Here is a 27,307-nt window from a genome sequence, read left to right on the forward strand (position 1 = left end):
ACATAGTATATTTAGAAACGTGATTGATAATTTTGTTAGTAAATAACTCTATGAATTTTAGAGCATAGGGGCCCGTTGCCTTAAGTGCCCTGGGCCCCCCAAATAATCAGTGCGCCTGTTATTTGCAGAGTGGAAGGGCTAGCAAGGAAAGTGTGTAGAAGTGAGATTGGGGGGATTGGTTGAGAGCTTTGTAGGTGAGGGTGTGGAGTTTAAATTCATTCTGTAGGCCTCAGGGATCTAATGTAGCACCTGGCAGAGTGGAACAGCAGAGATAGACATCAGAGACAGCAGGAGAGAATAATAAGGCAGGCTGCAGCATTGACGATAGACTTAAGAGGGAGAGAGAGGGGGAGGTGAGGGAACCCTGGATTGTGAAAACAATTTCAGTCTTTGAAATATTGAGTTTAAGAAAGCACTGGGACATCCATGATCAGATGGGTGAGAGACAGCAGGAAACACGAGACATAAGAGAAGGGGAGAGTTCAGAAGAGGAAAATGAGATTTTGATGTTATCAGCAAACAGGTGCTACTGGAGGACAAATGAACTGATGAGGTCACCAAGTGAGGAAGTATAAAGGGATAAGAGCAGGGAGCCAAAAATGGACCTTTGGGAACTGTGTCAGGTAAAGGGAGAGGAGAGGTGGTGGAGTCGGGTGTATCGACCAAAAAGTATCAGTTGGTGAGGTAAGAGGAAAATCAGGAGAGGACATTGTTACAGAGGCCTATAGATTGGAGAGTTTGCAAAAGGACAGAGTGGCCAACGGTATAAAAGGCAGTAGGTTGGTTGAGAAAGACAAGAAATGAGAAGTGGCAAGTATGGGCCTGAGTCATTAAGGAGAACAAAGAAAAAAAAGAAGTACATTTTCTTTTTTACAAACCATGTTACAATGACCTCCCCCTCCAATGCAATATGGTTTTGCCCAGGTGCAAAGTTACTCCTTTTTTATGCTTTGTTCTCCTTAATGACTCAGGCCCTATTTGTTTAGTACTTAGTCTCTGAAAAAGGACTTCACTTTGGTGGCAGATCAGAGCTGATGGTTATTGGGCCGCGTTCTATACCTTTAACAGGAGGCATGGGGCATTTTGGCAGATAATTGCATTTCTTAGCACAATATGATATTAAAAGCCTTAACACACACAAATGTGATACATAAATACAATCCCAATGTCCCCTCACTCATATCATTCATTTAAGCTACAAATTAGGCAAATCCAAATACTATTTTAGCAGATAAACAGACAACTTTTATTTAAAAATACACTTAAACCTTAATGATAAATTCTACTAAACTCCCCCCCCCCCACACACACTCCCCGCGGGGCCTTGTGGCTGTTCCATGCATCCGTTCTTCTCATAGTGATGGCTGAAATCAACACTTCCTGCTCCACCAATCAGCTGAGGAATTTAGAATTCTAAATGTCATTGTGACATCATCTGTGACATCATCAGTTCTCCCATTATCAGTGTTCAGGGAGAAGCAGTTTTAAACTGTGGTGACTGAACTGAGCTCTTAGGCGTTGAGTTTTATTTTGGATCCGCAATATCAGTGCGCTCTAACAAGATGCCAAAAACAACTAAGCATCTACTGGCTGCAGCAGACAAAGGTAGTATTGTCCATGAAAGAGACAAGGATACAGCTCCAAGACGGTAATATTCATTCATCCTAACTACATAGATCTTGTTAGATATACTCAAAAGACCATGTGAGCGACGTCCACCTAGAAAGCTTTTACACACAATGCTTTTCCCGTCTTATTAGAATAAGTGCTAACTTAACGGAATAGGTATGCTACTATAATTTGTTGTATTTTACACCCACACAATCGAGAATGTAGTTTCTTTTATGCACCGTAAGATCTCAGAGGCGCCACAGTAGATCTGGTCAGTTAATTTAGGTCTGTATCTGTGTTTGTGTATTTTAGGGACGTTAGATTGTAAGCTCCAATGGGGCATGGATGATGTGTCTGATTACATGCACATCAGCGTAATATGATTGCCGCTGTATAAATAAACCATTATACTAATAATAATATTGTATTTGGGGGCTTATCTATTACCCCATGTCCCTTTATTCCTGACTGCCTAATATTTGCACCCCTGTGTCTCCTTGTTCTTTCTCTCTTAGCTACAATCTCTGGACTACAGCAGTGTAGCCAATATAATAGATGGTTTTCAAATCCTACAAAATCCTTGTTTATATGCCAGAAAACCCATGAACTTATCTATAATACAGATATTGATAATTTCCGCTCTGTCTTTCAGGAAACTGATTATTCTGTTGACTGTTGCCTGTCTCTGTGGTAAGCCCTTTAATATCGATAAGCTTGCACTTTTTCAGCAATGGTTTGATGCAAACGGGAAATCTAATTTTTAGTGTCTTAAACCATAAGCACAATGTATATGTTAAATCCCAGAGTGCAGCAAGAGCATCATGATTGAGATGGTCTAATGGTCAATATTGGAAATCATGTTGAACACCAGACTATGTAAGTCACAATCTCCTTTCTGTGCTTTGGGATTTTACATATAAGAATAATTAGTGGTTTTGAAACTACCGCACCCAAGGCACCGAAAATGGATAACACCCTCATTTTAAAAATACATGCAGAAGGAATTTTCTTCCTCAGTATAATCAGAAGAGCAGAGAGGGAGAAGGGGGAGGAACCACCAATCTAGTGTGGCCACACCCCAGCAACTATGATGGGGCCTCAAGAAGCTGCTGTACCGGGCCGGAGATTTCTCTTGGCGGCCTTGAGTATAATGTATTTGCAAGGCTGAATTTATTGCCTCTCAGACTGGGTTTTGCTGTGCCCCCTCCCAACCCCCACTTTACTTGTAGTACTCGACATGATCTATGTCTAGTATGAGATATCCCTCTGACCAGCCCGCACCCATCCAGAAACATAAGCAGAATTGTCCCACACCTGGATCTGACCGTTCATCTGATGCTCTTATTACCTGTCAATAGCTTCTCACTTTACTTGTTGCCCCCCCTCCCCGTCCCAAGACCTAGTTGCATAGACTTGTGACTATGTTGGCTAAATTTGCACATGCACATTTTTAATACATAAACGTAGTATATTTCCTTTTTTCCTTGCTCTTTCAGTTGTCTCTATATTTTCTTTTACATGTGTTTATTTTTTTTCTTCCTAGACAGAAAGAGTTTGTTGACGCTTTCCATCTATTCAATTTTTATCTTTCAAGCACAGCACGTTTTCATTTAGACAAGTACAGTAATACAATTTCAGCAATACATTGTAATGCAAACAAATATTGGAATAAATGAATTAATCCAATAAATAATTATATATGGTTCATAAAGTGGAGAATTCCGCCCCTGGGACCATTGCCATTATATACAGAGAGTCGGACCCTACTGTTAAAGACATCCAATGCAGCTCACAGCCTTTTAAAATTCCATTCACTAAGTGGTTTTCAGTACAGCTTAACAAAAGTGATTACTAGGCCCTAGTACTGGATGTATTGTGTGCTCATACATTGTAATGGCTGCCTGCACAGTCTGTATCGCCGTAACATTGGAAATTCCGCGGCAGAGCACATTTGGTACATAAGGAGTGGTACCTAAGGAGGGGATGTGGTCCAAAAGTAGCCTTGTTTAATATGAAATGAAAACGAAATTAAGGAATACAGTTTTTTAAATTGGTCACTATTTGTTCAGAACCCTTGCGTCAGTTCGTAACGTATGTGTGAAATATTTCTTCTAATCCTTGTAATTTATAAAAGGGTGATGAGTAATTGGCTGGATTAATGTTACAAACAGATGCTAAAAGGACAATTGCATTCTTGAAATACAGTCAGTGTAGGACAGATCGATAGACAATTTTTGAACATTTGGCGCAGCAAGCAATGTTCAACACTACTATATTAAAATCGGCTTTATATATAATATAAATCTACATTTCTGCAATTTGAGATACAATTGGAATTAAGTGTCCGTTTGTGGACTGAATGTACATTTTGATCTAAATTTCAAACTTCACTGTCATTCTTATGCATGTTCTGTTTTTTATTTTAGGGTTAATCTACCTCTTTTGGACGGATTATGTTTCCTGGTCAGAAGACAGGAAACTGCTTAAAAGCCTTATGGTAAGTTGATTGTTTATTAGATTTTCTGCTACACATTGCAAATTGTAGTCACTAAGAAAGCAATCAAGTGCTGGGCTCCTAAAAGATGAATTTGGAAAATTAATTTAAAGTAATAAAGAGCAATCTGATGCATAAAATGTTTTCTTTTCAACTGTGTTTATAAGTAATTATTATAAGGTGTTATTCCACAGTAACCCATGCACACCATTATATATTATTGTTTTACACAAGAGAAAGGGCAGTTACTAAGCAAGGATTGAATAAGCAAGTAGTCCTTATAAAACCCACCCATATGTGCTCTATGAGCTGTGTTCCGTTAGAGGCAAACCATTATTTATTAATGGCATGGATTCCATTATAACGGGATTAGCATCAGAAGACCGGCAGTAGAACTTGTCATCCCAATTTTTAAACAGCAAAACAGAATCCAGGAAATTATAGACCACTTGACCTGATAGTAGTGTATTAGGAAAATAATGATGCTGATTGTTTTTTCCAAATGGATAAGAAGCCATCATTTTAAAGGTGGTTTCCACTTTTGATGTCTTGTTTCAGAGGAAACTTATGGTATTAGTGTTTAAACTGAATTGTTACACCAACTGACTAACGTTAGAAATGTATACCTGACAGGGTGTTTCTTTTGTGTTTGGCTCAGGAACATAATCACATAAACAAACATTTTATTTTTAGATAGAAGCAAAGGAAATTAAGCAGAAGAAGAAATCTATGGAGAAAATCATCCATTCTCTAAAGGTGAATATTAGACTCTTGCATTTTACACTAAAGCTGGTGTGAATGGGCCAAGATTATATCATACAAGCTGTAGTGGTCAATGATTCCAAAAGGCACACTTTAAACTTTCAAAATGTCCAGTCATGTAGAAACATATTTAAAAAGCTTATAAATAACTGTAAATGAAATTAAGTCCAACAAAGTTCACTTCTCTACGATATACAGAATGTTAGTTCCCGGGTGACCAGCGTTCCACCCAATCCAGTGAATGCCAGCTTTTATACCCTTATGTTATCAGCGAGGGAAGATCAGCCGGCCACAGCAGCCGCCATGGGAAATGTACAATTGGTTGAAGTGTAATTTCTAGCAATAGATTGTTCTTGCCAGAGTTAGTTTTATTTTCTGTATGGCTAAGAAGCCATCATTCGCAAGGTGGTTCTGACTTTTGCTGCTATGTTGGAGAAGAAACATATGGTTATAATGGTTGAATTGAATAATTACACCTTTTGACTAACTTTAGAAATGTATACCTGATAATGTGTTTCTTTCTTATTTTGCTCAGTAACGTAACCTTCAACAAATGTTATATTTTTAGATGCTATTACGGAAAAGTGAAGAAGAGATGATACTTATGGAGGAAAAACTACTGTACATGAAGGTGAATTGTAGACCCTTTTCCATTTTACAACAATGCTTGTGTGAATGGGCCATGATTAATTCTTATATGCTGTCGAGAGCAATGATTTCAATGGACAAAGTCCAAACAGTCACAATATTCTGATGAGTTCAAAACCACACAAAAGTTACCAGCAGCTCTAGGTGCAAATTAAACACAGTCCCCACCCTCTAACAAACCATAGCGTTGATTAAACTATCCATTCTTTATTGATGTCTTCAGAAATGAACACTGCAATGGATGGAGATCTTAACCAGCTCATAATAGACCCTATAACATAAATGTCATTGATTCCCTTCAATTAAAAGATAAAGTAACTGGCCTGGAAGCTAATGGAGAGGCAAAGGTCAGTGACTTCTATTGGGCAAGCAACGCTGTAATCCTGATAGCGCTATCTCCAGCTCAGGATGGAGTTAGCAGGATTTTTTCATAGAAATAAATGCTTTATTTATTTAAATTAATTTTGAGATTTTTTTTAACAGCATGTCTGTTCCGGCAAAGCCGGGTCACGCCTGCGCAGAAGCAATGAAGGCTGGCTCTCGAAGTAGTAAGGCTCCTCTTATCGCTAGCAACCAGTATTGCCAGGGAGCTGGACATCACTCAGTAAACAGTGGTCGAAGATTTTCTATCGCTGTGACAGAAACTAAAGCTGATATACATCATCCCTTTCACATGCAGCCCTGCCCTAGTAAACTCATCAATCAATTCATAAACATTTAGCTGCTTTGAATCAATCTGAATGGCAACAGGTTGTTCTGTTTCCAAAGACTTCAAAATTGAAGTGTGTTTGTCATACTGTCTCTGTCTTTGCACCATCAAAGCTCCACCCCATAATCCGCCATGACACAATTTGCATCACATTTCAGCTGGGGCAGGGCCTTGCTGATGCAATTCATTCGAAATAGAGTCCCCATGGTGTCATTCCGGTGGGTGGCCATCGATGCGGGGAGTATAAGAGGACAATCCCAAATTCAGGATTCTCTCGCACATACCAGGGGGGGTAGGCAAGTATGGTGTGTGTATACATTGGGGTACTCTGGTAATTGATGAGTTAAAACAAATGCAGAACAGTCGGTAGGTAACTGGTACGGTGTGTGTTCATAGATGTGATGTGACATACAATGTTTTGGCATGTGCAAAATATGTTATCATTCACAAAGCACTACATTCAGTGCCTGTTTACTACCAAAAATAAGCATAAACATTAGAGGTTCTTATACATAGTTTAGTATGTATATGTAACTAACAAACACTTCTATTATGTTTCATTTACCACTTGGCAGGAAATATTTAGAGTGACGGGAAGAAAGATGACTAAATTTATGTACAAAGCACTGGAAGAGATGGATTTTGAGGTGAGAAATAAGAATATTCCGAAATGCACAAATATTAAGTAGATTTAAATAACTGTTTTGAATCTGCAGGTTTTGTGTGTAGGATACATTTAATAAACTCTGTATAAATTGTAATGTGGCTGTAATCTTGATTTTGTTAGCTTTTCCGATGAAGGACACATAGGTCAATTTAACTTGTCTGCTCTAAAGTGAATTTAGTGTGACTTCCTGAATTCTAGGCTTTGAATTCCCACCCTCAAAATAGGAACCTGTTGAATCAAGGAAATGCCAAACCAGGTTTACACTTGAGGAGTGGTCCTGTTGCTCAGAAATCCCTCTCCTCTCTGCTTGAATCATAGATACTTAGATATTCATAATGTGGTGTGTGCAAAAACAGCAATTATGAAGACACAATATATAGCAGGGGTTTTTTTTGGTGATTTTATGTGTGGTTTGGCAAAAACCCCATCTTGAACAGCGGGTTTTGATCCGCACAATTTGAAACCGCCACACCAATTTTGTTTCAAATAGAAAGTTTACAAAACTGCACAAAAAATCCACAGGAGAAAGACAAACAGTTTAGACCTGATTCTGATAGGCTCAATCATCCTGCAAGAGGAAGCACCAATTACTTCTTACTTCTGAGGGCAATTGTAATTTATTGGTTATGGGGCAATATTACTTTCTAAAGAACTTATGCGGTAAAAACTATTAGTACTGCAGGGGCAGGACTTTCAGAAATCAGTGTAGCTCCACCCCCTGCATAAGCTCCACCTCCCTCCCTCTCCTCTATAGGACATCCCAGCTCTGCAGCTGAAAAGAAATGGCTTGGTCAGCAGCCCAAACAGCTGTAATAGGAGCAACCAACCTGCCCTTACACATATACCTTGCCTGACCTGGGGAGTGAGAGGATACCAAGGTGCAAGTGACCTCTGGGACCAGCTCCAGCTACATCACATGCTGTGAGCAAAGAGCATGTGATATCATACTGTCACATACCGCCCCACTTCCAGCACTGTTAAGGGGGCAATATTAATATACAAATATGTTAATGGGGCATAACTATTTGATTGATAATGGGGGTAATAACAATGGAGCTACTGTGGTCTCTACCCCTGTTTCCCCTGGTGTTCACATTTTGCCTTGGACGAGCAATAGATACCGATATTGATGAAGTGTTTGCAACACTCCTCTCCGTCTAACTGGTGGAATAGGTAGATGTGCCAACGAGTCGTGGTGTAATTGGGCAACAGCAGCTACACAGTTGGCATTGAGTTCCCTCACAGACCCTGTCAATTCAACAAGATGGGTGTCGATGCGGTCCTACTGCAATGCTTAATTTGTTTGAATGCTTCCTTATCTGTTATCCATTATTAATTCTTGATTAATTAAGAGCATTTGCCTATTCTGGGCATTCAAAAGGGTCGTTCTGGAGGTCCTTGAAATCTTTGCAGCTGCAATCATGTCAATGGCTGGGTAATTTTCTGAGTTGGTTACATTGTTTTGTCAGGACAATATCTTAAAGGATGTAGGTTTTAGTCACATGTTGATGTAATTTTTATTTTTATTTTATTTATAGGAGGACTCAACAACTACTTTCTAACTTAAGGATTGAAGCATTGATGATTGTCTACATGAGAAACCTATTGGAGAAAAAAATATTATTTAATGTTACTTCTCTTTATGCTATATGAAATAAAAATGTGTCAAATTCCACTACTAGGTTGTCAGCCTGTTTGCATTGATTACAGCCCAATTAGCATGTGTTATTATTTGGAAAACAATACAATTATTTTTAATTATACTTACTAGAATGTTGCTGTTCCTGGAGGCCTGAACCTTGGGCCGAATTAAAAAAGGGGCCAATGGAGGCCCAGCTCAGACCCCTTTCAGAAATAGGTCCATGAAGGGGGGGGGGGAGTGGCTGTCAGAATATACACCAGCTCTGTTTATGCTTGAGCATCCCCAAAGTTGTGCTACTGAAGACTGTTTTTTTTTCGTCACCCTGGAAAGGTACCAATTAGGGAGTTGTTGACGGCTGTTTTTACTGAGCAACTCCGTGATTGGTTTCTTCTGCTGCTGAGCATTGTCCTCTGATTGGAGCAGCCAATCCCTGCACAGCTCTATGAAAACTGCAGGCAGCAGCAAAAACATGAAACAGTAGGTAACCACATATGTTCTTGTTGCAGTGACGGATAAATTACTTGTATGTGTAAAGAAGAATGACATTTGGAAAATGAAGGGCCCAGAGCAGAGATGGATTAAGGGGGGTGGCCCGTGGCATGTAGCCAAGAACTCCCTGTCTCATGGGGTCCGCCCCACCCCAGCCGTAGCTAGGGTGGTGCAGATGCCCAGGGCACTAGGAATAGATGGGCACCATTGTTGTCTCTGGGCACCAATATTTAGGGTACATTGGTATCAGAGGCTGAACTAGCGACCTATGGGCCCATGAGGAGGGACCTGGGCCCTTGACCCTCTGCATCTGCCATGCAGCTGGCCCCATTGTCTCCAGGGGCCCTGGTGCACTGAACCTGCCGCACCAATGGTAGTTATGCCACTGATCGGTATACAGGGCACCAGAGGTGGAGAGCTCTTCACTTGACTGCCCCTGGGGCACCATCCACCAGATGCACCCAATACAGAGTTTTTTCTTCCATCTCACAACTTCCTTAAGTGTCACAGGTGTGATATCATAGCATCGTGACTCTTCCAGTGTCAACACCTCCTAGGGCTTAGTTATGTAAAGAACTATAAGGGAGAGGGGGTGGAGGCACTGAATAAAAAACGGGGGCTAGGGAGACCAGGATGTGGGTAGACAAACTTGCAGGCAGGTGGTATTGTTTGTGTTATAGGGTAGAACCGTACACTTAGTGTATGGGCAGCATCGGGTGCTAGGACTGGGTGTCACAGTTGCAAAGGCTGTATTTGCTTCATAGTGGCCTAACTGCTTGGGTTGGCTGCTGTGGTGTCCCCCAAACTTTCTTATATAAAAAATAAACAAGTTTAATTAAAATAATCAAGGCAACACTATTATTGAATATGATCATGAAGGGGGGCACTATAATTAATTTAGGTAATCAAATAGGCACCATTATTTATTTAGATCATCAAATGGGGACCATTCATTTAGGTCATCAAGGGTCCTAGTAACGTAGTATATTTAGAAATGTGATTGATAATTTAGTCAGTAATTAAATCTATGAATTTTAGAGCATAGGGGCCCATTGCCTTAAGTGCCCTGGGCCCCCCAAATAATCAGTGCAGCAGTTATTGGCAGAGTGGAGGGGCTAGCAAGGAAAGTGGGTAGAAGTGAGATTGGGGGGATTGGTTGAGAGCTTTGTGGGTGAGGGTGAAGAGTTTAAATTCATTGTGTAGGCCTCAGTGATCTAATGTAGCACCTGGCAGAGATGGACAGCAGAGATAGACATCAGAGACAGCAGGAGAGAATAATAAGGCAGGCTGTAGCATTGACGATAGACTTAAGAGGGAGAGAGAGGGGGAGGTGAGGGATCCCTGGATTGAGTAAACAATTTTAGTCTTTGAAATATTAAGTTTAAGAAAGCATTGGGAAATCCAAGATCAGATGGGTGAGAGACAGCAGGAGACACGAGACATAAGAGAAGGGGAGAGGTCAGGGGAGGAAAAAGATTTTGATGTTATCAGCAAACAGGTGCTACTGGAGGACAAATGAACTGATAAGGTCACCAAGTGAGGAAGTATAAAAGGAGAAGAGCAGGGGGCCAAAAACGGACCTTTGGGAACTGTGTCAGGTAAAGGAAGAGGAGAGGTGGCGGAGTCGGGTGTAGAGACCAAAAAGTATCAGTTTGGTGAGGTATGAATAAAATCAGGAGGGGACATTGTTACATATTACCTATAGATTGGAGAGTTTGCAAAAGGACAGAGTGGCCAACAGTATAGAAGGCAGCAGGTAGGTCGAGTAAGATAAGAAGCGAGAAGGGTCCCTTAGATTTAGGAAAGAGAAAACCATTAGTGACCTTAGTGAGGACAGTTTTGGTTGAGTGGAGGGAGTGAAATCCAGATTAGTATTAGTCAAGGAGGGAGTGAGATGACAGAAAGGAGGTAAGATGGTTATAGACAACACGTTCGAGAAGTTTGGTGTCAGAAGTCAGGATGGAGATAGGATGATAATTAGAGAGAGAGGCAGGGTCAAGGGACTTTTATTGAGTATGGTGGAGAGCAAGAGAAAAAGTGGGTGGACAAGAAAGTGGGGGTGACAGTGGGGATCAGTGTCAGCAGAGGAGGGTGGGAGGTGGGAAAAAGTGGGTAGGGAGTGGGGGGGGGTGAGAAGGGACTGATAGGAATTGTTGTCATGACATATGACTCAATCTTGGAGGTAAAGTGGTATGCCATGCATTTTATTTTTCAGTGTCTACTGCATACTTGCCAAATTTTGGTTGCTGTACTCCGGGAGATCCCAGGACAGAGGGGCGTGTTTGGGCGTGGCTTCTCCGAATTGTGTCTTTTGGCCCCATCCAATAAATGAGCAAAACTATTTTACCCTATTCCAACAGAGTTAGGCACACTGGTGTCCCCCTCTTTTGTAAAGCAGTTCAAAAATAAGCTTTCATTTTGCAGAGCAAAATTATTGAAACAAAAAAAAGGGGTGAAGGGTGAGCAATTTTAGCGATGTCCCTTACTGTGGAAATAAAGACCTATGAAAGGACTCTGAAAAGGGATACTAAACAAAAAGAAAAAAAGAGAAGCACAAAAACCTTCTAAAAAGAGCATATAACCACCATATAGAAACTGATTAAAAACATAATTTACATAATTTATAAAAAATAAAACACGTTACATCCAATTCACTGAATGATCCCAATTCTAACCTCCCTTGTTGAACCAATACTCAGACCCAGTTCAGTCTCTTAGCTAAGATCACAATTCTCCTATAGTGCACATATAGAGAAAGTTTTCCAATAAATGATTATTCATAAATTGAATTGTACAGAACGAATATATATAATTAAAGCCATTTTGGCCACGGCCTCGTGCCAAAATCAATATTTTGTAGTGGAGGGGGGGCCAAAACGATGTTATTCACGTCAATGAGGCTCCCACCCTGCCCACTTCACTATGAAGAGGGCAGGATGCGGGAGAATTGCCTGCTCTCCCGGCAGTGCGGGAGACCTACCTGGATTTCGGGAGTCTCCCAAAAATTCTGGCAAAGTTGGCAAGTATGGGCCTGAGTCATTAAGGAGAACAAAGAAAAAAAAGAAGTACATTTTCTTTTTTACAGACCATGTTACAATGACCTCCCCCTCCAATGCAATATGGTTTTGCCCAGGTGCAAAGTTACTCCTTTTTTATGCTTTGTTCTCCTTAATGACTCAGGCCCTATTTGTTCAGTATTTAGTCTCTGAAAAATGACTTCACTTTGGTGGCAGATCAGAGATGATGGTTAATGGGCCGAGTTCTATACTTTTAACGGGAGGCATGGGGCATTTTGGCAGATTATTGCATTTCTTAGCACAATATGATATTAAAAGCCTTAACACACACAAATGTGATACGTAAATACAATCCCAATGTCCCCTCACTCATATTCATTTAAGCTACAAATTAGGCAAATCCAAGTACTATTTTAGCAGATAAACAGACAACTTTTATTTAAAAATACACTTAAACCTTCATGATAAATTCTACTAAACTCCCCCCCCCCACCCCCCGCGGGGCCTTGTGGCTGTTCCATGCATCCGTTCTTCTCATAGTGATGGCTGAAATCAACACTTCCTGCTCCACCAATCAGCTGAGGAATTTAGAATTCTAAATGTCATTGTGACATCATCTGTGACATCATCAGTTCTCCCATTATCAGTGTTCAGGGAGAAGCAGTTTTAAACTGTAGGTGACTGAACTGAGCTCTTAGGCGTTGAGTTTTATTTTGGATCCGCAATATCAGTGCGCTCTAACAAGATGCCAAAAACAACTAAGCATCTACTGGCTGCAGCAGACAAAGGTATTATTGTCCATGAAAGAGACAAGGATACAGCTCCAAGACGGTAATATTCATTCATCCTAACTACATAGATCTTGTTAGATATACTCAAAAGACCATGTGAGCGACGTCCACCTAGAAAGCTTTTACACACAATGCTTTTCCCGTCTTATTAGAATAAGTGCTAACTTAACGGAATAGGTCTGCTGCTTTAATTTGTTGTATTTTACACCCACACAATCGAGAATGTAGTTTCTTTTATGCACCGTAAGATCTCAGAGGCGCCACAGTAGATCTAGGTAGTTAATTTAGGTCTGTATCTGTGTGTGTGTGTATTTTAGGGACGTTAGACTGATAGCTCCTATGGGGCAGGGATGATGTGTCTGATTACATGCACATCAGCGTAATATGATTGCCGCTGTATAAATAAACCATTATACTAATAATAATATTGTATTTGGGGGCTTATTTATTACCCCTTGTCCCTTTATTCCTGACTGCCTAATATTTGCACCCCTGTGTCTCCTTGTTCTTTCTCACTTAGCTACAATCTCTGGACTACAGCAGTGTAGCCAATATAATAGATGGTTTTCAAATTATGTTAATGAGAGGGGCTTGTAGCACATCTAAACCCAAAACTTGCAATCATGATTCAGCATTTGTGAGTTGGACAGGAGTAGAATGCTGCAGTTTGTGAATATACAAATATTGTGTCTGGTGATGGGTGGAGCACCACAGAAAATGGGTGTTTCTTATTAATACAGGCTAGATCAGTGATAGGCAACCAAACACTTTAAGGGCTGCATTGGCGGCCCTCTAACCGTCAGAGAAGAAGCACATTACTCTGAATCTCAGTAATAAGTGAAACGAAAGCAATAACTTGCGCCCCTCATTTTGCTCACTTCAAACGGTTGCACACTGCCTGAGGACCCATGGCCAACACACTGTGAGGTGTGCCTAGCCCATTACAAACATTAGACTAACTTGTAACACTGAGTTGCTCTCTCCTACTCGTCCTTGCAGCTTTGACTATCTGGTGCAACTGCTGATGTCAAGCTCAGTTGGTGATTGTCCAGATCATGGAATGTTGAGGTCTTGCTTAGACAAAGGATATTAGTATTAATATTACTGTCACTATTCACCTCCGAGAAGGCAGAGCAATAAGCAAACTCTGCACCCACATTTAATAATTACACCTGCACCCCCCTCCTCACACACAGTTCAGATATTAAATTAATAGCGTTTTTTTGTTTAATTGTAACACCCTTTCCCCAGCGTGTCTGTGGGGAGAAGTGTGTGCACTTTGCTTTTTTCCAAATATCCTACAAAATCCTTGTTTATATGCCAGAAAACCCATGAACTTATCTATAAAACAGATATTGATAATTTCCGCTCTGTCTTTCAGGAAACTGATTATTCTGTTGACTGTTGCCTGTCTCTGTGGTAAGCCCTTTAATATCGATAAGCTTGCACTTTTTCAGCAGTGGTTTGATGCAAATGGGAAATCTAATTTTTAGTGTCTTAAACCATAAGCACAATGTATATGTTAAATCCCAGAGTGCAGCAAGAGCATCATGATTGAGATGGTCTAATGGTCAATATTGGAAATCATGTTGAACACTAGACAATGTAAGTCACAATCTCCTTCCTGTGCTTTGGGATTTTACATATAAGATTAATTAGTGGTTTTGAAACTACCGCACCCAAGGCACCGATAATGGATAACACCCTAATTTTAAAAAAATACATGCAGCAGGAATTTTCTTTCCTAAGTATAATCAGAAGAGCAGAGAGGGAGAAGGGGGAGGAACCACCAATCTAGTGTGGCCACACCCCGGCAACTATGATGGGGCCTCAAGAAGCTGCTGTACCGGGCCGGAGATTCCTCTTGGCGGCCTTGAGTATAATGTATTTGCAAGGCTGAATTTATTGCCTCTCAGACTGGGTTTTGCTGTGCCCCCTCCCAACCCCCACTTTACTTGTAGTACTCGACATGACCTATGTCTAGTATGAGATATCCCTCTGACCAGCCCGCACCCATCCAGAAACATAAGCAGAATTGTCCCACACCTGGATCTGACCGTTCATCTGATGCTCTCAATAGCTTCTCACTTTACTTGTTGCCCCCCCCCCCCTCCCAAGACCTAGTTGCATAGACTTGTGACTATGTTGGCTAAATTTGTGCATGTACATTTTTAATACATAAACGTAGTATATTTCCTTTTTTCCTTGCTCTTTCAGTTGTCTCTATATTTTCTTTTACATGTGTTTATTTTTTTTCTTCCTAGACAGAAAGAGTTTGTTGACGCTTTCCATCTATTCAATTTTTATCTTTCAAGCACAGCACAATATAATTTAGACATGTACAGTAATACAATTTCAGCAATACATTGTAATGCAAACAAATATTGGAATAAATGAATTAATCCAATAAATAATTATATATGGTTCATAAAGTGGAGAATTCCGCCCCTGGGACCCTTGCCATTTTATACAGAGAGTCGGACCCTACTGTTAAAGACATCCAATGCAGCTCACAGCCTATTAAAATTCCATTCACTAAGTGGTTTTCAGTACAGCTTAACAAAAGTGATTACTAGGCCCTAGTACTGGATGTATTGTGTGCTCATACATTGTAATGGCTGCCTGCACAGTCTGTATCGCCGTAACATTGGAAATTCCGCGGCAGAGCACATTTGGTACATAAGGAGTGGTACCTAAGGAGGGGATGTGGTCCAAAAGTAGCCTTGTTTAATATGAAATGAAAATGAGATTAAGGAATGCAGTTTTTTAAATTGGTCACTATTTGTTCAGAACCCTTGCGTCAGTTCGTAACGTATGTGTGAAATGTTTCTTCTAATCCTTGTAATTTATAAAAGTGTGATGAGTAATTGGCTGGATTACTGTTACAAACAGATGTTAGAAGGACAAATGCATTCTTGAAATACAGTCAGTGTAGGACAGATCGATAGACAATTTTTGAACATTTGGCGCAGCAAGCAATGTTCAACACTACTATATTAAAATCGGCTTTATATATAATATAAATCTACATTTCTGCAATTTGAGATACAATTGGAATTAAGTGTCCGTTTGTGGACTGAATGTACATTTTGATCTAAATTTCAAACTTCACTGTCATTCTTATGCATGTTCTGTTTTTTATTTTAGGGTTAATCTACCTCTTTTGGACGGATTATGTTTCCTGGTCAGAAGACAGGGAACTGCTTAAAAGCCTTATGGTAAGTTGATTGTTTATTAGATTTTCTGCTACACATTGCAAATTGTAGTCACTAAGAAAGCAATCAAGTGCTGGGCTCCTAAAAGATGAATTTGGAAAATTAATTTAAAGTAATAAAGAGCAATCTGATGCATAAAATGTTTTCTTTTCAACTGTGTTTATAAGTAATTATTATAAGGTGTTATTCCACAGTAACCCATGCACACCATTATATATTATTGTTTTACACAAGAGAAAGGGCAGTTACTAAGCAAGGATTGAATAAGCAATTAGTCCTTATAAAACCCACCCATATGTGCTCTATGAGCTGTGTTCCGTTAGAGGCAAACCATTATTTATTAATGGCATGGATTCCATTATAACGGGATTAGCATCAGAAGACCGGCAGTAGAACTTGTCATCCCAATTTTTAAACAGCAAAACAGAATCCAGGAAATTATAGACCACTTGACCTGATAGTAGTGTATTAGGAAAATAATGATGCTAATTGTTTTTTCCAAATGGATAAGAAGCCATCATTCTAAAGGTGGTTTCCACTTTTGTTGTCTTGTTTCAGAGGAAACTTATGGTATTAGTGTTTTAACTGAATTGTTACACCAACTGACTAACGTTAGAAATGTATACCTGACAGGGTGTTTCTTTTGTGTTTGGCTCAGGAACATAATCACATAAACAAACATTTTATTTTTAGATAGAAGCAAAGGAAATTAAGCAGAAGAAGAAATCTATGGAGAAAATCATCCATTCTCTAAAGGTGAATATTAGACTCTTGCATTTTACACTAAAGCTGGTGTGAATGGGCCAAGATTATATCATACAAGCTGTAGTGGTCAATGATTCCAAAAGGCACACTTTAAACTTCAAAATGTCCAGTCATGTAGAAACATATTTAAAAAGCTTATAAATAACTGTAAATGAAATTAAGTCCAACAAAGTTCACTTCTCTAAAATATACAGAATGTTAGTTCCCGGGTGACCAGTGTTCCACCCAATCCAGTGAATGCCAGCTTTTATACCCTTATGTTATCAGCGAGGGAAGATCAGCCGGCCACAGCAGCCGCCATTGGGAAATGTACAATTGGTTGAAGTGTAATTTCTAGCAATAGATTGTTCTTGCCAGAGTTAGTTTTATTTTCTGTATGGCTAAGAAGCCATCATTCGCAAGGTGGTTCTGACTTTTGCTGCTATGTTGGAGAAGAAACATATGGTTTTAATGGTTGAATTGAATAATTACACCTGATAAAGAGTGCATAAATAATATATTATTTATGCTTAATTTTATAATATATAACAGAGATTCAGTCACAGTTGAATTAGCACACTTGCTTTGCACAAAATCAGCCATTCTGCCCCCCACCTGTGATTGTGGGTGGTAACTAAATACTTAAACAGGTTTTCAGCATTTTGTCTGTAATTAGCAAATGAAAGCCTATAGCCAGCTTCCAGACTCCGCCCACAAGAGGTGTTTAGTAGACAAAGAAATTAGCCTGGACACTTGCACTCCATGCTGGATTTCGGACTGATAGGTAATGTAGCTCCTAGGTGAACAGGCCTAAGTAGGCCTGTTCATCTAGGAGCTACATTACCTATCAGTCCGAAATCCAGCATGGAGTGCAAGTGTCCAGGCTAATTTCTTTGTCTACTAAACACCTCTTGTGGGCGGAGTCTGGAAGCTGGCTATAGGCTTTCATTTGCTAATTACAGACAAAATGCTGAAAACCTGTTTAAGTATTTAGTTACCACCCACAATCACAGGTGGGGGGCAGAATGGCTGATTTTGTGCAAAGCAAGTGTGCTAATTCAACTGTGACTGAATCTCTGTTATATATTATAAAATTAAGCATAAATAATATATTATTTATGCACTCTTTATTATTCCCCCTGATGTCAGTTTTCTGTCATTACAGTTAGACTGACAGATATCTGTTGTCATCTCTTATCAGTGTCCCTAGTGTTCCTAGTGATTGTATGTAACATGTATGAGTGTGTGTGAACAGGTGGTCAATAAGGCTACATATTAATATATATTTGAGTTTGGAATTAATTATGGTAAGGCAATTTTTAGCACAAATATCAAGAAAGAATGGGGGAAGACGCTAATGGATCTCCTACGTTGCCATGTCTGATGAAAAAACCTTGTCTTAGGAGAAAAAATCAACACATGTCAAGGTACTCCCCAATAAATTATCCCTCAACAATTAAATCTAAGATCCGAAGGTTGTTCCATCTTTGGTGTCTCTTCATGATGTCATCATCTTCGCCAAGTACGATGGGGGGAAGTCTTGTGGGGTACAGTCATCTTTGACATCTGGTTTGGATCTCATCTGTGTCCAAGTCCTGCCATTCTGTGTCCTTAACGACCATCTCAGGATCTCGTGTCATCTGTCAGGGATATCATCTGCCACAGCTGGGCACCGTCTTAATTCTCATCCATCTTGTAGGAAAGAAAAGAAAAATATCAGTTGTTTTGAAATTTTTACTTTTTCCTACCCATCTGTCGTTCCTGCATCCGGTCCACTTGTAGCATTCTGATATCCTCTGCAGCTGTCCACTTCTTGGTTCCTAATATGGGAAGAAAAACAAAATACTCTTCTGGAAATTCTCCCTTCCGAGCATGGTTAGAATCCTATCCCGTCCCCTCTGATGACTTACGAATTTCATTCCAGGTGTTACCATCATTATGGAATTGAAAAAAACAAACAAACATTTTTCTGTCCTTTGCGAGTATTATGGACCAAACTTCACATATTTTTGACCACTAGGTGGCGCCAGGGATCTGTAGACCGCCTTATCTTATTACAATACCATAAAAATTCCTTCAACGTTTCCATGTACCTGGGAAACTCAAATTTTTATACCTTTCTTAGCATTACCATTATCCCCCTTTTTCTCATTTCCAATGATCTATGTATCAGTTGGGAAGGAGAAACAAAGGAATCCTGTTCTTAGTTACCTGCAGAGACAGAAAGAAATGTGAGTATACATAATACATTTATGTCACATAACATCATCTTGCCTAATCATATCTCCAAGGACACACGATGTTTAGAGATTTACCCATTTAGTATATTGGGGATGGCAATTTCCCTCTAAAGAACCTCTTTAAACACTTAAAAGCATTAGACATTTTGTACATAACCATATTTGCTGAGTAGCGGATCTGTATATCCACTACTGATGTTCTCTCTCTAAGAAAGAAAACTGATTTAGGCATGTTATTGCCCCTACTGGCCAGCAAAGATTAATGCAACAAAATCACTAAACCACCATTTTGTTTTAAAACTGTTACTGCAGTTGGTAAACAATCACTGCTTACATCTACTATAAGATCCATATCAGTCCCCCTGATCCTGGTGAATAAAACTACTACTCACTGGGGTTTATTTTATTTAACTTGGTTTTATGGGTATTTATGAACACAAACTTTAGAAATTTGTGTCTGTCATCAACAAGCACTAATATTCATGCCCTGGGTTTCTCCTTGACTCTAGTTTACCATGTCTACATACAATTGTGTTTTTTCCTACCTAGTCCTTATGTAATGATATAACAGTTCTGATGGCATTTATCAGATGCTGTGTAACCTTACATAAGTGGAAATTTCATGTCACATTTTTGAGTGGCATATACCACTGTGCATTAGGATCCACCTTTTTATCCCTAGGCAATAAAACACATTACCATTATCCAGGGGTTTCATTAATTCTAATGCTACATGTTGCCAAACACCTCCAAAATAATGACATGTAAAATTATCAGATCTATATTTTATCCCGCCCATTTCCAGAGTACAAACTCTGATGAAGGTGCTGCAATATATATTTGTAACCACTAGGTAGTGTGTCTGTTACCAATATTATTTGTTCTTACCAATATACCATTATAAATTACCTGTATATACATGGGTTTTTAAAATGAGTAGGATTTTAAATACCACCTCTCTATTATCCCATATGTCCTCATATACAGTTTTAAAACAAATGCATATATATATATATATATCTCAGACATTGCAAGGGCTAAATCAATTTTCATTTGTTGACATAACAGCAAGGACGTCTCCTTGTATACATTCAACTATCTCCAATGACAAAACCCAAATTTTACTTATTATTCCCTATTACTTATGTTACAAGGACAATTAAGTGTTCAATGCTCTGAGTACATATAATACCTTATTTCTCAGAATTTATAATGTAATGGTTTTTTTTTACCATCTAAAATCAAGTATTTTGCAGCCATGTACATACCTACCTGTGGCCTGCTTTACTAAAAGACCTTGATTTAGACATACTATATCTGTGGCATCTTGAATAATATAAATATTCATATTTTACCTGCCGCGACCTGTGATACGGTCCACGTAATTACACCCAGCTTATCAATACATAACCTGATTATAAGCTTACTACTGGTGATCACTATACGTTTTAGCAGGGTTAAACACACAGGTTAAACATACCACACTTTGCGAGTTTCCAAAGTAATTAAAAAAATAAAATCCATATGTTCCATGTTATAGACTTGTGTGTTAATAATTTGTGTGAGTATCCCCCTGTCTACTGAGTGGAAATGCTGTTCTCAATCGTATAACGATTGGTAAATTCGTCTTGCAGATCTGGTTGCACCCAGCCAAAATCGCTAATAATGGCTTTACTGGGAAACCATTGCGCATGATCGGCTCATAATTTAAGTGTCGCCGTAGCCGTACCCACTAAACAACTGTCAAAGGCGTGTTTCTACAGAAGTTACATATCGGAATGCCTCTATGGATTACCTAGTATACTTAATCTACAAGATACAAGCAACTTGATCTATCCATATAACATAAAAATATTGTATCAGCCCAAAGTAACTATCGGCGTATAATACAATTTGCGCCTTTTTCGCTATTTTCGTCACGTAGAATAATACGCACCCGTGACATCTCCGATGTACTTTAGAGACATCTTTCTACACAATCTTCCAAACAATCACCTCCTACCACTACAATACAGGACAGGGTGTCCCAGCTTTTACGCTTGTGCGTTCTTGCTAAGAATCCGTGAGCGCTACTCCCGCGATTCTTTTGTTTGACAGGGTTCTATATTACCCAGATATCACACACCCCTTGACAAAAACCGCCAAGTATCCAAAACTACCTCTCCAAACCTATTCTGTAGACAAGGTGTAATTATTATGTGATTAAAATGATCCCTAATTATCACATAACTTGCAAATTTGGTTATGCAAAAAGTCCTAATTAAAATATAAATTTCCACAGGAGAAGTTATAACTAAATTTGATTCTGGGGATTAAAAAGGAAGGATTTTCTCCTGAGTATCTGTCCCCCCAGTCCACAGAATCAGATTTAAACTATAAATATAACCGCTAAGTAAACACAAGTCCTTCCAACTACACTGTATTATAAGTGAAGACAAAGCAATAGCCATCTTAGTACACCTAAAAATACAGAATTGTTCAACAGATACATACAACTCCCGTTATTAAACGTCTATTTGCCAACACATTATGAAAATTAAAAATTATAATCTAGATTCGCTGTAATTAATTATATATCTTCCAGGACACAGATGAAACAATGTTACTTGTCAAAACCGTTTTCTAGAAAAGGCGTACGGTAATATCACACAAATATTACCACCTTCGTTCCCGCCCCTCTATCAAACCAAAAAAAGTTTACAATATAACAGTAATTTCACCACTATATTTTCACGAAAATTATAAAAAAAACACAGTTCGGGCTGGGGCTCGCCATTGTAAAAGTATTTTCCTTTTCTTTTTGGGTTACAATCTCCTTAATATACTGGCAAATATATGTATGACCATTTAATACCGTTAACAACTCCTCGCAAAAGGTATTTCTGAATTAACCCATGAAATATCATTTTTATATTTCTTTATATCGACAAGTTTCAAGAATAATCACGACAAGATATAGGATTTGTTTAAAGTGTGTTGTATTATATTATAGAACAATAAACAGCGTAACAATATTGTACACACAATATAGATTTAGTGCAATATATATCATACTTATTGCCTGTAATATAGATATATATGTAATTGTGTGTATTTTGACTAACTATTGTTTAAAGGTGTGTGTGTGTGTGTGTGTATGTATGTATTGTGTAGTGACGGGGGAGGGGAAGAATCCATACAGACCACAAACATACCTCACTTAAAGTCTAGTGGCCATTTTCAAACACATCGTTTCAACCAGTTCAAACTACTACACTTTCGGTGCATAAACCAACATAACCTGCACTTTCTATGCATATCTAACAATCTGATCACTTCCTTAAACCATCACTTTCTATGCAATGTAGTCACCATCCAAAATGGCTGACTTGCCATGCTTGTAGGCCCACAAGGCCTACTAAACAATTACAGTTACTAAACAATGTGAACTCAGTACAGACCCATTACTCATTACAAGCAGTATTTAGCCAATCCACCACAAATAGCTCTATATTCAGCAGTAAACGCACAATGTCCATTGGCCAATTTTAACACCTGATATTTTACACATAGCACAAACGTCTCCATTACCAAAGCCTAACAAATCGATCCAAATTCAAACACAAATGCTATCATTTATCCCAACCAGGATCCAGACTATGTATAGTACAGCACTCCACAAGTCACAGCACAGCATTAACTATGTATAAACACAAATGCTTTCATTTATCCCAACCAGGCTTGCATTTATGTAACTCTGTCCATATAACTGTCCATATCAATCCAAACTTTCATTCTCACTTAAACTTTCATATCACTTACAACAAATAATCATTCATTCTTATGTCCTCCATTCAACAACACATTATAACATGCTCACACTCACCTTTCATGCCATGCACACTCCATACTAGTCAGGGCCTAAGTAGGCCTGTTCACCTAGGAGCTACATTACCTATCAGTCCGAAATCCAGCATGGAGTGCAAGTGTCCAGGCTAATTTCTTTGTCTACTAAACACCTCTTGTGGGCGGAGTCTGGAAGCTGGCTATAGGCTTTCATTTGCTAATTACAGACAAAATGCTGAAAACCTGTTTAAGTATTTAGTTACCACCCACAATCACAGGTGGGGGGCAGAATGGCTGATTTTGTGCAAAGCAAGTGTGCTAATTCAACTGTGACTGAATCTCTGTTATATATTATAAAATTAAGCATAAATAATATATTATTTATGCACTCTTTATCAGAAACATATGGTTTTAATGGTTGAATTGAATAAAAACCTTTTGTCTAACTTTAGAAATGTATACCTGACAAGGGGGTAAATGTATCAAGCTGAGAGATTTCCGGCGGGTTTGAAAAGTGGAGATGTTGCCTATAGCAACCAATCAGATTCTAGCTATCATTTTGTAGAATGTACTAAATAAATGATAGCTAGAACCTGATTGGCTTTTCAAACCCGCCGGAAAACTCTCAGCTTGATACATTTACCCCAAGGTGTTTCTTTCTTATTTTGTTCAGTAACGTAACCTTCAACAAACGTTATATTTTTAGATGCTATTACGGAAAAGTGAAGAAGAGATGATACTTATGGAGGAAAAATTACTGTACATGAAGGTGAATTGTAGACCCTTTTCCATTTTACAACAATGCTTGTGTGAATGGGCCATTCTTATATGCTGTCGAGAGCAATGATTCCAATGGACAAAGTCCAAACAGTCACAATATTCTGATGAGTTCAAAACCACACACAAGTTACCAGCAGCTCTAGGTGCAAATTGAACACAGTCCCCACCCTCTAACAAACCATAGCGTTGATTAAACTATCCATTCTTTATTGATGTCTTCAGAAATGAACACTGCAATGGATGGAGATCTTAACCAGCTCATAATAGACCCTATAACATAAATGTCATTGATTCCCTTCAATTAAAAGATAAAGTAACTGGCCTAGAAGCTAATGGAGAGGCAGAGGTCAGTGACTTCTATTGGGCAAGCAACAGGTTGTTCTGTTTCCAAAGACTTCAAAATTGAAGTGTGTTTGTCATACTGTCTCTGTCTTTGCACCATCAAAGCTCCGCCCCAAAATCCGCCATGACACAATTTGCATCACATTTCAGCTGGGGCAGGGCCTTGCTGATGCGATTCATTCGAAATAGAGTCCCCATGGTGTCATTCCGGTGGGTGGCCATCGATGCGGGGAGTATAAGAGGACAATCCCAAATTCAGGATTCTCTCGCACATACCAGGGGGGGTAGGCAAGTATGGTGTGTGTATACATTGGGGTACTCTGGTAATTGATGAGTTAAAACAAATGCAGAACAGTCGGTAGGTAACTGGTACGGTGTGTGTTCATAGATGTGATGTGACATACAATGTTTTGGCATGTGCAAAATATGTTATCATTCACAAAACAATACATTGAGTGCCTGTTTACTACCAAAAATAAGCATAAACATTAGAGGTTCTTATACATAGTTTAGTATATATATGTAACTAACAAACACTTCTATTATGTTTCATTTACCACTTGGCAGGAAATATTTAGAGCGACGGGAAGAAAGATGACTAAATTTATGTACAAAGCACTGGAAGAGATGGATTTTGAGGTGAGAAATAAGAATATTCCGAAATGCACAAAAATTAAGTAGATTTAAATAACTGTTTTGAATCTGCAGGTTTTGTGTGTAGGATACATTTAATAAACTCTGTATAAATTGTAATATGGCTGTAATCCTGATTTTGTTAGCTTTTCCGATGAAGTACACATAGGTCAATTTAACTTGTCTGCTCTAAAGTGAATTTAGTGTGACTTCCTGAATTCTAGGCTTTGAATTCCCACCCTCAAAATAGGAACCTGTTGAATCAAGGAAATGCCAAACCAGGTGTACACTTGAGGAGTGGTCCTGTTGCTCAGAAATCCCTCTCCTCTCTGCTTGAATCATAGATACTTAGATATTCATAATGTGGTGTGTGCAAAAACAGCAATTATAAAGACACAATATATAGCAGGTTTTTTTGGTGATTTTATGTGTGGTTTGGCAAAAACCCCATCTTCTTGAACAGCAGGTTTTGATCCGCACAATTTGAAACCGCCACGCTAATTTTGTTTCAAATAGAAAGTTTACAAAACTGCACAAAAAAATCCACAGGAGAAAGACAAACAGTTTAGACCTAATTCTGATAGGCTCAATCATCCTGCAAGAGGAAGCACCAATTACTTCTTACTTCTGAGAGCAATTGTAATTTATTGGTTATGGGGCAATATTACATTCTAAATAACTTATGCAGTAAAAACTATTAGTACTGCAGGGGCAGGACTTTCAGAAATCGGTGTAGCTCCACCCCCTGCATAAGATCCACCTCCCTCCCTCTCCTCTATAGGACATTCCAGCTCTGCAGCTGAAAAGAAATGGCTTGGTCAGCAGCCCAAACAGCTGTAATAGGAGCAACCAGATTGACCTTACACATATACCTTGCCTGGCCTGCAGAGTGAGAGGAAAGCAAGATGCAAGTGACCTCTGGGACCAGTTCCAGCTACATCACATGCTGTGAGCAAAGAGCATGTGATATCATACTGTCACATACCGCCCCACTTCCAGCACTGTTAAGGGGGCAATATTAATATACAAATATGTTAAGGGGGCATTACTATTTGATTGATAGCGGGAGTAATAACAATGGGGCTACTGTGGTCTCTACCCCTGCTTCCCCTGGTGTTCACACTTTGCCTTGGATGAGCAATAGATACCGATATTGATGAAGTGTTTGCAACACTCCTCTCCATCTAACTGGTGGAATAGGTAGATGTGCCAACGAGTCGTGGTGTAATTGGGCAACAGCAGCTACACAGTTGGCATTGAGTTCCCTCACAGACCCTGTCAATTCAACAAGATGGGTGTCGATGCGGTCCTACTGCAATGCTTAATTTGTTTGAATGCTTCCTTATCTGTTATCCATTATTAATTCTTGATTAATTAAGAGCATTTGCCTATTCTGGGCATTCAAAAGGGTCGTTCTGGAGGTCCTTGAAATCTTTGCAGCTGCAATCATGTCAATGGCTGGGTAATTTTCTGAGTTGGTTACATTGTTTTGTCAGGACAATATCTTAAAGGATGTAGGTTTTAGTCACATGTTGATGTAATTTTTATTTTTATTTTATTTATAGGAGGACTCAACAACTACTTTCTAACTTAAGGATTGAAGCATTGATGATTGTCTACATGAGAAACCTATTGGAGAAAAAAATATTATTTAATGTTACTTCTCTTTATGCTATATGAAATAAAAATGTGTCAAATTCCACTACTAGGTTGTCAGCCTGTTTGCATTGATTACAGCCCAATTAGCATGTGTTATTATTTGGAAAACAATACAATTATTTTTAATTATACTTACTAGAATGTTGCTGTTCCTGGAGGCCTGAACCTTGGGCCGAATTAAAAAAGGGGCCAATGGAGGCCCAGCTCAGACCCCTTTCAGAAATAGGTCCATGAAGGGGGGGGGAGTGGCTGTCAGAATATACACCAGCTCTGTTTATGCTTGAGCATCCCCAAAGTTGTGCTACTGAATCCAAAGACTGTTTTTTTTCGTCACCCTGGAAAGGTACCAATTAGGGAGTTGCTGACGGCTGTTTTCACTGAGCAACTCCGTGATTGGTTTCTTCTGCTGCTGAGCATTGTCCTCTGATTGGAGCAGCCAATCCCTGCACAGCTCTATGAGAAGGGCAGGCAGCAGCAAAAACATGAAACAGTAGGTAACCACATATGTTCTTGTTGCAGTGACGGATAAATTACTTGTATGTGTAAAGAAGAATGACATTTGGAAAATGAAGGGCCCAGAGCAGAGATGGATTAAGGGGGGTGGACCGTGGCATGTAGCCAAGAACTCCCTGTCTCATGGGGTCCGCCCCACCCCAGCCGTAGCTAGGGTGGTGCAGATGCCCAGGGCACTAGGAATAGATGGGCACCATTGTTGTCTCTGGGCACCAATATTTAGGGTACATCGGTATCAGAGGCTGAACTAGCGAGCTATGGGCCCATGAGGAGGGACCTGGGCCCTTGACCCTCTGCATCTGCCATGCAGCTGGCCCCATTGTCTCCAGGGGTCCTGGTGCACTGAACCTGCCGCACCAATGGTAGTTATGCCACTGATCAGTATACAGGGCACCAGAGGTGGAGAGCTCTTCACTTGACTGCCCCTGGGGCACCATCCACCAGATGCACCCAATACAGAGTTTTTTCTTCCATCTCACAACTTCCTTAAGTGTCACAGGTGTGATATCATAGCATCGCGACTCTT

The 27,307-nt window shown here is 39.4% G+C and overlaps 1 long non-coding RNA gene across 1 annotated transcript; it reads left to right on the top strand.

The window, feature by feature from the left end:
- The first annotated feature begins 14,209 nt into the window (after positions 1-14,209).
- LOC142098678 (uncharacterized) lies at positions 14,210-23,677 on the top strand. The gene is made up of 4 exons (XR_012678388.1): positions 14,210-14,249; positions 15,978-16,048; positions 16,739-16,801; positions 23,561-23,677. It is a non-coding gene; the product is annotated as an uncharacterized LOC142098678 (long non-coding RNA).
- The last annotated feature ends 3,630 nt before the right edge of the window (positions 23,678-27,307 follow it).

Source organism: Mixophyes fleayi, chromosome 7 (genome assembly GCF_038048845.1).
Source record: "Mixophyes fleayi isolate aMixFle1 chromosome 7, aMixFle1.hap1, whole genome shotgun sequence".
NCBI lineage: Eukaryota > Metazoa > Chordata > Amphibia > Anura > Limnodynastidae > Mixophyes > Mixophyes fleayi.